Genomic DNA, 11,799 nt, shown 5'->3' with positions numbered 1-11,799 from the left:
ATATATATATATATACACACATATATATATATAAATATATATATATACATATATATATATATGTGTGTGTGTGTGTGTGTGTATATATATATATATATACACACATATACATACACACCCGTATATATATATATATATATATACATATGTATATAGATGTATATATACATTTATATTTACTCATATACATATGTGTGTGTGTGTGTGTGTGTGTTTATGTATGCGTATACGTATGTATGTATTTACATGTAAATATATACATATAGCGGCTCGCGTGTGTGTATCTGTGTATGTATGTATGTATGTATGATGTCGTACGAATGAAACATATTTTAGTGTAGACATTTAATTGACGACCATTAAACTTTCTGAAAAGACTGCTTGGTATACATAAATATGGGTGCATGCTTCAGGACGTTGATTCATAGAGTTATTTACTTTTGTCCGTCATCGTATGCTCTGCTAACGATGCAAATTTTGTATATTCAGTAAATATAATGAATTGTATAGTCGGTCATTTAACGTATTTGTCTCCGACATTCTGTAGATAAATAACGAAAACTTATAAAAGGAGATAAGACTCTTATTGTTAATTAGACATTTCTCAAATTAAGATATCTTCTTAAACTTTACCTATTGTAAATTAGATATCGCTTATAATTTAATCGAAATGTTATTGTCTGTAACCGCAAAAGTGAATATACTTTAAAATATAGCTGTAAATTGATTATATGATCGCTATTAGAATTTCACACATAAAAAAATTATTTAAAATATTTGGAAACCTCAAATTAAAAACAGTATCAAATCGAATATGTATGTAGGCATGCGTCTACCCTTCGAGTAGTGTCCTAGTCAGTCACCATCTCAGTGCGATACTTCCTCCTCCCCCATGACCATATGGTAAGTGACCGACCAACACGAGTCGTCATTCCAGTCAGGATCTCAGAGAAGAGAATTCGATACGCAGAATCCAACTCGGAAAATCGAGCAACATGACCAAGGTGTCTGAGCTGATACTGCTGAATCATGCAACTAACAGGATGCATCTTAGTTTCTGAGTATAACTGTTGGTTAGACATGAAATCCAACCAGTGATAAACCATAATCCTTTGAAGCGCCCTGGTACCAGACGAGTTCAGGCGGCTCTTAAGGACCTCGGACACTGTCCAGGACATGCAACTATAGAGCAAGACGTGGAAGACTAAACACCTGAAGACCCAAACCTTTGTCCTTCTCCTCAGATATCAGTAAGGCCAAACACCCCTATCCAATGTGTCTACAACTCCGCCAGCACATCCAGGTCGTTTTTAGATATTGGACTCGCGGCTTATACTGGTATGGATTACACTTCACACTTCCGAGTTAAGTGAAGCGGTCAACACCTTCGACATTCTTAATTACAACAAAGCCAAAGAAAACAAGATACATGTCTTGATCCAAGAAACTCTATGACCAAGTGGTTCCGCTTCCTCGCTCAGTGAAAGGAAAGCACCCTTTTAAGACATTAAGGGACTCAGGAAGAATAACCACTTTGTCTGAAAAATCCAGTTAGTATTCCTAGTTTTACTAATGAGTACTCCACCATCTGGTCATGATTGATCCACCATCTGGTCATGAATCCAGTCCATGCAGACACTGAACAGAATGGGATCCAAAACACAACCCTTATTGACTACAGATATAACTTTGAAAAATCAAATGTTGAGGCGCCAATCCGAACTACGCTTACTGCTCCAGTATACAAGACCACGCCAGCCCAACCAGTCAAACAGTTATACCTCGCAGCTTCAGAATCCTCCAGAGCACATCTCTGTCTACTGAGTCAAACGCCTTGCGGAGGTCAACATAAGCTGTAAGCTGCCTCTGCCGAAAACGCTGCCTGCGTTTGAGGAATACTCGGTGAACAATGATCTTATCAGTTGATGATTTCTTTGACGTGGCCGCAGAGATGCAGGCGGCCACCTTTACTTTTCCAGTGAAGGATAACTATGCCCCTCTTCTAATGAGGCGAGATGATGCCACTGCTCCAAACTGAGCAAATAATCCATCCTAAGTTTATAGCAAGCCCACTTTTCGTCATCATCATCTCCCCATAGATGGCACAAGCACTGACTGTTTTCCCGCCCTTCAGCTGATTTACCACAGTACGAAACTCGCCTGCTCACGGCAGATTACAGCTGTGTGGCAGGTTGGACACAAGTACTGAAGGCATCGCGGTATTCAGAACAGTACTAGGAGAGTTCACTTTATACAACCTCTCAAAGTACGATACCAGCGAGCCAGCTGCTTGGGCTCCCCCGTCAGGAGCGTTCAAGCAGAGTCTAAGACTCCAGAACACAGAATGGGAAGGCTTTGCATCCATAAGTAAAGTGATTCATTTGTAGGCAACACGTTAGTCTGAAGTGTCGACTCTCAACTTCCCCGTAGATTCCTCGAACCTATTCTTCCTTGTCCGACCTTAGTGTCCTGACAGCTTTAAATCTTAGATCCCGAGGCAAATCACCCTACAGTTGCACTCCACGAATGCAAGGGTCTCCCTTGAAAGGAAACGTGTCCTTGGCCATTTTTGGAAACCAATATACTCCCTGGTAGCTGACAGCAGGGTGTCCCTGTGACTTTTCTGCATTCCCACAAGTCTAGTTGAGAGCCTAGCTCCAAGTAGCACAGGCCCAAGTTACTGCAAATAAGTCTTGCTTACACTGTCGACATCCAGTCTGGAACTGGCTGCCTTCAGCCTCTTAACCGCCAGTCGTAATCTCAATACATCCACAAGCCTATGATAAGTGCCCATGAAGCTAGCACCGAAAACCCTACAGTTCTGCAGGACTCTCCAATGGCTGTCTACAAGCCTATAATCAATCTTCTATGCCACTAGATCAGTACTGGAATAAAGTCCAGCGATGTAGTTCAGAACATTGGTACCAGAAGCGAGCAATACGAAGTCCGTTCTTTTTGGCCAATACAGAAGCATCACACCACTTTCGTTCCTGGTACCCGACCCATAATGGCTGACCTCCCTCTCATATCGCGTTCTGTCAATCGCTGTAGATGCGTTAAAGACTCTCATAACCAAGGACGCATTCCTGTTGAGAATACTCCCCATGGCACAACGCAGCAGAGGCAGAATACTTCCCTCAGAGACCTGTCAGTCACAGTATTAGGAGCAAACACTGCAACCAAGAAAATGACACCTAGGGTATGTCGAATCCTTAGCTGCATAAAACGCTCGTTGACGGGTGTTACATCTGATACTATTTTAACCAGCCAGTCGGCCACAAGAACTGCTACTTCCCCTACCCCATCATGCTAGCCATCAGAGCTCCCCGACTAGTAGTAAGTGTAAGCACTAGTTGAGATTTCGCCGCTATCTGGCCGACGCACCTCCGACAAGGCCGCCACGACTCGCAAACAACCAAGTTCCAAAGGGGTCAATGGCTGATGAGAATCACCCCTCAAAGAGAGAGTATTCCTGGTCCCTACCCGTATAGGCCTCCTCAGATTGAACAGAGATTACCTATTCCTGATGGATGATACCTTTGCACAATGTTCCAACTTCACCTGTCCTCCAGGATTTTTCCCAACCGCTTCATAGAGTGCGACTTACAGACAGTTGAAATACTACCGCGAAGGAGAGAACTTGATGAGTCTGTTTCGATAGCTGTTGCTGATGAGGATTTTATGATTTCGGAGTGGAAATCCTCCCTGAAGCTTTTTAACCACATTTTACGACGCGTAGCGAAAACGTTGGGTGTATTCTTTGGTATGCCAGTCAACACACAGCAAAATGAATGTCGTAGACAATCATTATCAGAATAAATGTATTTTTCCTATTGAATTGTTACAATATAAAAATAATATAGTCAAATGTATCAAATCAAGCGTCAGTTAGCACCATGAAGGTAATTTGTTTCTTTTGAGGATGAACTGTGGAGAGGGGCTTATAAATTAGAAAGGAAATATGGTAGTTTACGCTCTACGAGAACAAACTAATTAATTCTTGTAGATTGCATACCTGTATAACAGCAGGTGTGTTTTTATGTGCCCGTGTATTTTTGCATGTACGCTATGTTTGTGTATTTGAGAGGGAGGCCGGTATTTTTTGTGAGTAGAATTATATATCAAATCTTTAAAAAGATTCCTGTCAAAAATATAGAAATAGAAACTTATACTTTTGATAAACGCTATCTTAAAACCCAACTTGTTATCACGTTTTAATGATGAATGGTCATATTTTTCGTTCATGGTGGAATTTTGTTAGATACTATCATATATATTTTTTACTAAATAATCATGGGTATATAAAAGTTTCTCATAAAGCGAATACGCTTTTTGATATTTTACGAATCTGTTTGATTCTCTAATTCGGTAATCTGCTTCTATGAACATACGAATACTAATAAGTAATAACTCAGATTACCGAAAAAACTTTTGTATATACATATATGTGCGCTCAAAAGAATTGTTGCATATATATATATATATATATATATATATATATATATATATATATATATATAATTGTCACTGTGACTAGGGTGTTATAACACTTACACTGCTATAATAAGATCTAAAATGCTCTACGCTGTCATCAAAGCGCATAATTGTGTACATATATATATAGACAGGGACTATAATCAATTTTATGTAATTCGCTAAATCAGCAATTAGCAATTCGCTAAATCAGCCATAGATTTCTATGATGGAAACATATATACAGATAGAGAATTAAGTCCCAAGTATGCAGAAATAGAACCAGTCCTAACTGATGAGGCAATGGAAATTGCCGAAATTATATTAAGTATAAGGAATTCTCAAACGGCGTTTTCGGACGATTGTAGTTCCTGTTTGTATATATGTGCTTTGACTACAATTACGTGCTTTGACTACAGCATTAGAGCATTTGAGCTCTTATTTCTAGCAATGTAGGTGTTACAAGACCCTAGTCACAGTTAGTGACAATTATAGTTTTCCTTTTTGGTAAAACATTGCAAACTGCTGTCTATTTTAATTTTATGTATACACATTTACGATTCGCTAAAGCATCCATAGATTTCTATGATAAAAACATATATACAGACAGAGAATTAAGTCCAAAATCTGCTGAAGTACAACCGCTCCTTACTGATGAGGCAACGAAAATTGCCGAAACTGGATTCAATATAAGGAATTCTTGAACGGCATTTTCAGATGATTGTAATGTCTGTCTGTATGTATGTGCTTTGTCTACAATTATGTAACAATTATAGTTTTCATTTCTGGTAAAACATTGCAAACTGCTGTCTCCTTTAATTTTACATATAAATGAGAGCAGCAATATCAAACTCACTCATTCATCAAATACCACATATAGCAGGAGGATTGAAGTAACCAACATGTAGCAAAACTAATGGTAGTGCCATAGCATAGCCGCTGCTCTCGAGCTGTAACGAGTAAAAGAGTTATAGAGTAAAGAGTAAATTCTTCTGAAATTAAAGAATTTTTTCTAAAACAGTGCTACATAGAGAAACACCACAATTAAATCATATTACACGATATTCACACTATTCGTGATCATTAAAATTGTATGAAAACTTGAATTCTACACAAATGAGAACATTAAAGAAATCTCCAGAGAACACATTTACACACTGAATTATTTTCTCTTCCGAGAAAATAACATTCTTCCACCTAATCTAGGGATCAATTCTATAGGTTTTTACCCCATTCTAAACACTTTGCAACGTTTGTTTTTGAAAGTAGTGGTTTTCTGATTGCAGCGCTCCCGTGAAATCCGGCTTTGTGCAGCTTCCAGCGAACAGTTTTTGTGAAAACTGTGTTCTCGGGGTGGTCATTAAGCTCTGCAGTAATTTGGGGAGCAGTACTTTTGTGATCCTTTCTAACAATTCGCGTGAGAGTCCGACGATCCCTATCTGAAAGTTTTGCACCGAAACTTAAGGCTGACATAGCTGAGTGAACCTATTTAGTGGCACTCCAAAACAATCAGAGCTTTCTAAATTTAATCTGCCAAGTGGTTCAGTGAACAGTGTGGCTGAATGGTTATGATTTATATCTATATACGTATGTATAAAATTTTGTTCCCCACTAAATTTTTACGTGAACTTTGGGTTGTTTGTTTATTCAGTCTAGATTTGTAATTTTTGTATGAAAATATTTTCTTTGTTTATCTGTGCTTGACCTATGTTATTGACTTAACAAAAGTAAGATTTGGAATTTGGGAGGCTTATTTTTTTGCAAATATGTCAGTGGGATCTGTCTAGTGCCGGGGTTTCGTATTTATTGATGATGAAAAGTTAGTCTATTTCTGAGAGAAAATTTGTTTGATCTATGCAATTTTCGTTACATTTTTCACACTTAAGAACATATATTATTTTTTCTGACAAACAAATACAATGATTTTTTTGTGATTAAAATCTAACCTGATTTAAATTTATATTTTTGTCTTCAATGAGGCTCATGCAAATCTCGCAATTAAGGCGTCCATACTTTTTGGCTGTTGGTATGGGGTTTGTGGAGTGTAATTTAGCGCAGGTGGGCGATTTGTAGGGATTTTAATTGACTTTTGCTTTTGATTATTTTGTGTATTTCGATTGCTTATTTCATTCTAGTCTCAGTAGTAGAATGTTCTGGTGGATAATGTTGTAAACCTTTGTGTTGTGTCTTTTGTGCTGTGTGTTGTAATAAACGGTAGAGTATTGGGTGTGTCTGGTGTGCTTTTGTTTTTCGTAATTCTTCAATATCTTTGCTTTGGCACGCTCTATTTCGTTGTCTATTAACATTGACGTATATTTTCTTTCAAGTAGTATTTGTTTTATTTCCTACAGTCTTTTATTACGAGTGTCAACGTCTGAAACAATTGTGCAGATTCTTCTTGTTATAATAAATAGAATATTAGTCTTCGTGTGTTTGATATGGCATAAGAAGAAGAGAAGGTATTGTTTGGAATCTGCTGGTCTGTAATGAATGTCTCCTTCAATGTCTTTATCTGTTTTGATGATTAGAATGTTCTGGAATGGTAGTTGAGTTTTACTGTATTCCATGAAGTCAATACTATTGTTTATGCTGTTAATTAGGTTTTTTGAAATCAATAAGTTGGTCAAATGTGGGCGCTTAAAGTATCAGGCAGTCATCTAAGTAATGTTTCCACTTTCATAGTAAATACATATGGAAGTACAAGCCATATTTTAATTTAGATACTTCATATATCTGGACCTCCATGTGTGCCATGACTGAATTGGTATAAGTCGAAGCGACTTTCGTACCCATCGCAGTCCCAGATATTTACTTGTAAATATTGCCTTAAAGTTTAAAAAAATTGCTTTCAAGGGTGAATTTTAATCCTTCGGTGATTAAACTTTCTTCTGTTGTGTCTGGAGTTTCATTAGGGAATTTTGGGACCTATAAACTTATTTCCTCTAGTCCATATTGCTGCAAAATCGTAGTATAGAGGTTTATTACATCAAATGATACAATAAAGGCATCTTTGTTAACGGGTTTAGGGAGGTGGTTTAACAGGTCCATATCGTCCCTTACAAGATTCGGTATATATTATAAAATAGGTTTCAGTAATATATCTAAAAAAAATTGCTTTGTCTGTGTGTTTCATATTTCGTATCTGCTGCATTTGATCTAAATTTGTTAAATTCTTTACAGGCATCTTTAGTGGTTTGATTCTTGTGGATTTTGTGGATGCCGTAGAATTAGCTAGTTTTTCATTCAAAATAAGTTAAATAGTTAGGTTCTTTGTTTGTTAAACTATTTTGGCGTCGGTAAATGAGTGCATTCAATTTTGCGATCGTCTTTGATTTTTGGTAATTGTTTGCCTTTTCGTCGTCTGAATAAATATAGAACAAAATAGTAAAAAAAAACATCCCATCAACAGAACAAGTGGAAAGTTACTAGAGATCAATATGGGAAAGGAATGATAAATTCAACGAAAAATCTGAATGTGCAGACCACTTAGAAGAGTTATACTGCAAATATGTTGAACAAAAGCATTATGAAATCGACTGTACAGTACAAGAAAAAGTCCTTAAAAGATATCAAAGAAGAAATAGCCAGGTCCAGTTCTTATTGGAAGATATTGGTATGGAAGCGTACAAGTGCACATTAAGCGTAACTACCTGGTAATCAACAACCATCACCGTTCTCGTTCTTCAGAATAGCCAAACCACCGGAACTAAAAATTACCGCACAATAGCCTGCCAAGATATGTATAAGATATACACTGGCTGCCTCAGCCTGTTTATATGGGATCATTGTACCACCAACAATAGTGTAACATCTGAACGAGCTAGAGGAAAGAAGAGAGTATGGAGGTGATTCGAGCGCCTATTAATTAACAAAATGATATAAGAAATAACAATAAAGAACTGCAAAAGTTTGGTTAGACTATCAAAAAGCATTTGATAGTATACCACATTGGTGGATTGTCATTGTACTGCAATTAGGTAATGTACTACCACTAACAGTAGCTATCATTCACCACCTAACTAAAAGCTGGAACACCGTTTGGAGCAAAGTATGACTGAATTTGGGTTCTTGGGGAGGGAATGCGACTTCTTAATTCACACGATACACTTCAAAATATCTTGGACAGTGAAAATCTGGTAGAACTTCTTAAGATTTCAAGCACGATGAGCAAAACAAGATGAGTTTCCTAGTTTCCTGGCTATATTTACATAATATCAAGCTTAAAGCCGTTACGAAACTGTGTTCCTCCAAACCACTATCTAATGATGACGACGCTATTTCTACAGATCTCATCTCGAAATGAAGAAAAAAACATTCATTGTGCGAATGGCCTGTAAATTCGAACACATACAATAGTAAATCTTTTACTTTAACCTTTTCTTTTGACTAAAATTTATGAAACATACAAATGTGTTGTCTGAATTAATTAGAAAAGAATTATACAGTAGGAAAGGTAAGGTTTTAAAACATTTCACTGATGAATTAGACAAAAAATTATTTTGACAGATTCACTTTCATAGATAATATACACAAAGCTGAAATAAGTAAATAAAAAATATAAATATAACCATGAAAGTAAAACTGAAATACTTTGAATTTAAAACATAATATTAGATATTTGCAGTCCAAATCAATTTTCAGTTCTTTCCATTGTTAAGACTTCTTGAACGAACATCAAATCAAACATGTCTTTACTAATTAGCTTTATTGTCAAGAACGCATATTATATATATGCAAGCATACATGTATGTACGTACGTACGTACGTATGTATGTATGTATGCATTATGTATGTATGTATACCTGTATGTATGTATACCTGTATGCATGCGTAAATACACACATACATATGTATATATATATATGCCTAAATACATACATATGCATGTATTTATGTATGTATGTGTGTATGTATATTAGAACCAGAAATGAATTATGCAGACTGTTTCGCATACGTGTATGTGTGTGTGTGTGTGTGTGTGTGTGTGTGTGTGTATGTGTGTGTCTATGTACGTATTGAATGGCCGTACCAAACATCCCATAAGCGCAAACACATGCATCGGAAATGGTGTCTTGATAGCATTCAGTGAAAATGAAACAACTTCCGCCGTCGTAATGTTGAAACTCACAGATCGTCGTCATAGATGTATGGGCTTTTCTTTGTTGTTTCTTTTTTTCTTCATTTAAACCTTTGTCAGTTTAAAAGTTCTGTATTTTGTCCGTATTGGATAGTAATCGAGAATTAGAAACTACAGTTAATTCCTGTCAGTGCTGCAGAAAACAGATGTGAATATACAGATTTATTTAACACCTTTGCTTTAAACTTATAACAAGTTGCCGCAAAGAGGTAAACCAAAGAAATGCTTCCGTGACTCCATCAAAAAGATCATGTCTTTATTTAACATCACCCTAATAACTAGAAATGTATAGATTAAGACCTTATGAAGTGGGAGTAAATATTTGGAGAAAATGCCGAGCTGCAGTTCAAATTCGACTTCAACAATTTTGGGGGAAAGAATCAAAAGATACGAAGGAGCTGAACAACAGCTTTTGAAACAAACGATATTTCCGCAGTTTCAGTGATCAAACTAAAGAGAAAAAGCAATGAGCGGTAAAAAGGAAAGGGTGAAGTAATTCTTTTAAGGTGAATGTTTGGTAGTTGGTCTGAATTTGGTAACCATTGGGAAAGTTTGGAATTTAACGAAATAGTGACGATGTATTTGAGGGGTTTAAGTTTAGTAATTGGAGCCACATAATAATTTTGTACCTATTTCTATCACTTTTAGCGTTAAGACGTGGAGTAAGAAACAATAATATTAATATTTATAATTCTAAGGCGACCAGCGGGCAGAATCCTTACTACGACAGATAAAATGCTCAGAAGTATTTCAGCCGTCTTTACGATCTAGGTTCAAATTCTGCCGAGGCCTATTTTGCTTTTCATCCATACGGGGTCGATAAAATAAGTACCAGTAAGGCGTTGAGATCGATTCAATTGACTTAACACTACCCCCGAAATTGCTGAACCTGTGCCAAAATTTGGAAGCAATACTTATAATAATTCTAAACAGCTATAATAAAAATTCGAGAGAGAGAGAGAGAGAGAGAGAGAGAGCATATGTTTCACGAGCATACACACCAGTCATGGAGAACAGTGAATGCAATTGGTACAGTTTCCTTCTCGTGGCAAGCATACATACATGCTTATATGCAAGCACACACACGTACTCACCTCTCCCTTAGCCCATCATTATTGATTATGTACCTCTACCGCAGACGAACTCATTCTATTATCTTGGAAGCACGATCCCTAAAAAATGAACTCTTCGAAAGAAGAGATACTCCATCGGATTAACTCATCTTCTGCATCTTTCGGGAGACTCACCAAACAAGACTTCCGGAACAAGAACTTTAAAGCAACTACAAAAATCTCTGTTCATCGAGCTGTCTACGTATCCACTTTTCTGCGCTGGTCTGATTGTTGGACCCTTTATCAGCGCCAAATCAGACAACTGGAAACGTTGCAAATAATATCGCTCCTAAGTATCCTCCGTCTCACATGGCAAGACAAGGTGTCACACACCGAAATCCGCCTGAGAGCTGGGATCTACAGCTTTGTCATCTTCTCCACTGGGTTGGTCATGAGATTCGGATGTCAGTTAACCGGCTCCCAATGATGGTTGTCTTCAGTGAGATCCAGACTGGATCCTTCCGAAATTGATCATCTTCAACGGTCTCTCATTTCATGAGGTCTCCCTCCCAATCGGTTGGAGGCCCTGGCTGTAGAGTGGAAGGCATGGAAGTGTGTGTATGATGCTGGCAGAGCGCGCTGAAACTGAATGCAAGCGACTTCATGAAGAGAAGAGATATTGTCATCAATTAATTGTTCTGGATTACTAATAATGCCATCTCACTGGCTACTAGAGCAGACCAACATTCTTTCATTCTGGTGTAAGCGCATGCGTATATTTGCATACTTTTTCTACTTTTGGAAATTTCTTTCTTTTTTTCCCTTCTTGTCCAACGTACTGTCTAGTAGCGTCCCAACCTCCAACGGCTTTTTCAAATAAATTACGTAACAACCTTCTCCAAATACAGTTCTCATATTCGGTTAAAATGTCTTACGTTTAAGCTGGTTCCCATGCATTTCCCTGAAGAGAAGATTACATTCTTATCAACATCACCTATTCCTATGGAAGGTATAATTTGTAATCTTTGAAACATATGTTGGAAATAAAAGTATTCAGTTAACCGTTGACTGAACACTATTCAATTTTTTTTCTCCGTGTTTTTCTCCTTGTCTCCGTATTCTTTCTGTTGAAGAGCG

Source organism: Octopus bimaculoides, chromosome 2 (assembly GCF_001194135.2).
Source record: "Octopus bimaculoides isolate UCB-OBI-ISO-001 chromosome 2, ASM119413v2, whole genome shotgun sequence".
Taxonomy (NCBI): Eukaryota; Metazoa; Mollusca; class Cephalopoda; order Octopoda; family Octopodidae; genus Octopus; species Octopus bimaculoides.
This window is presented reverse-complemented; position numbering follows the sequence as displayed.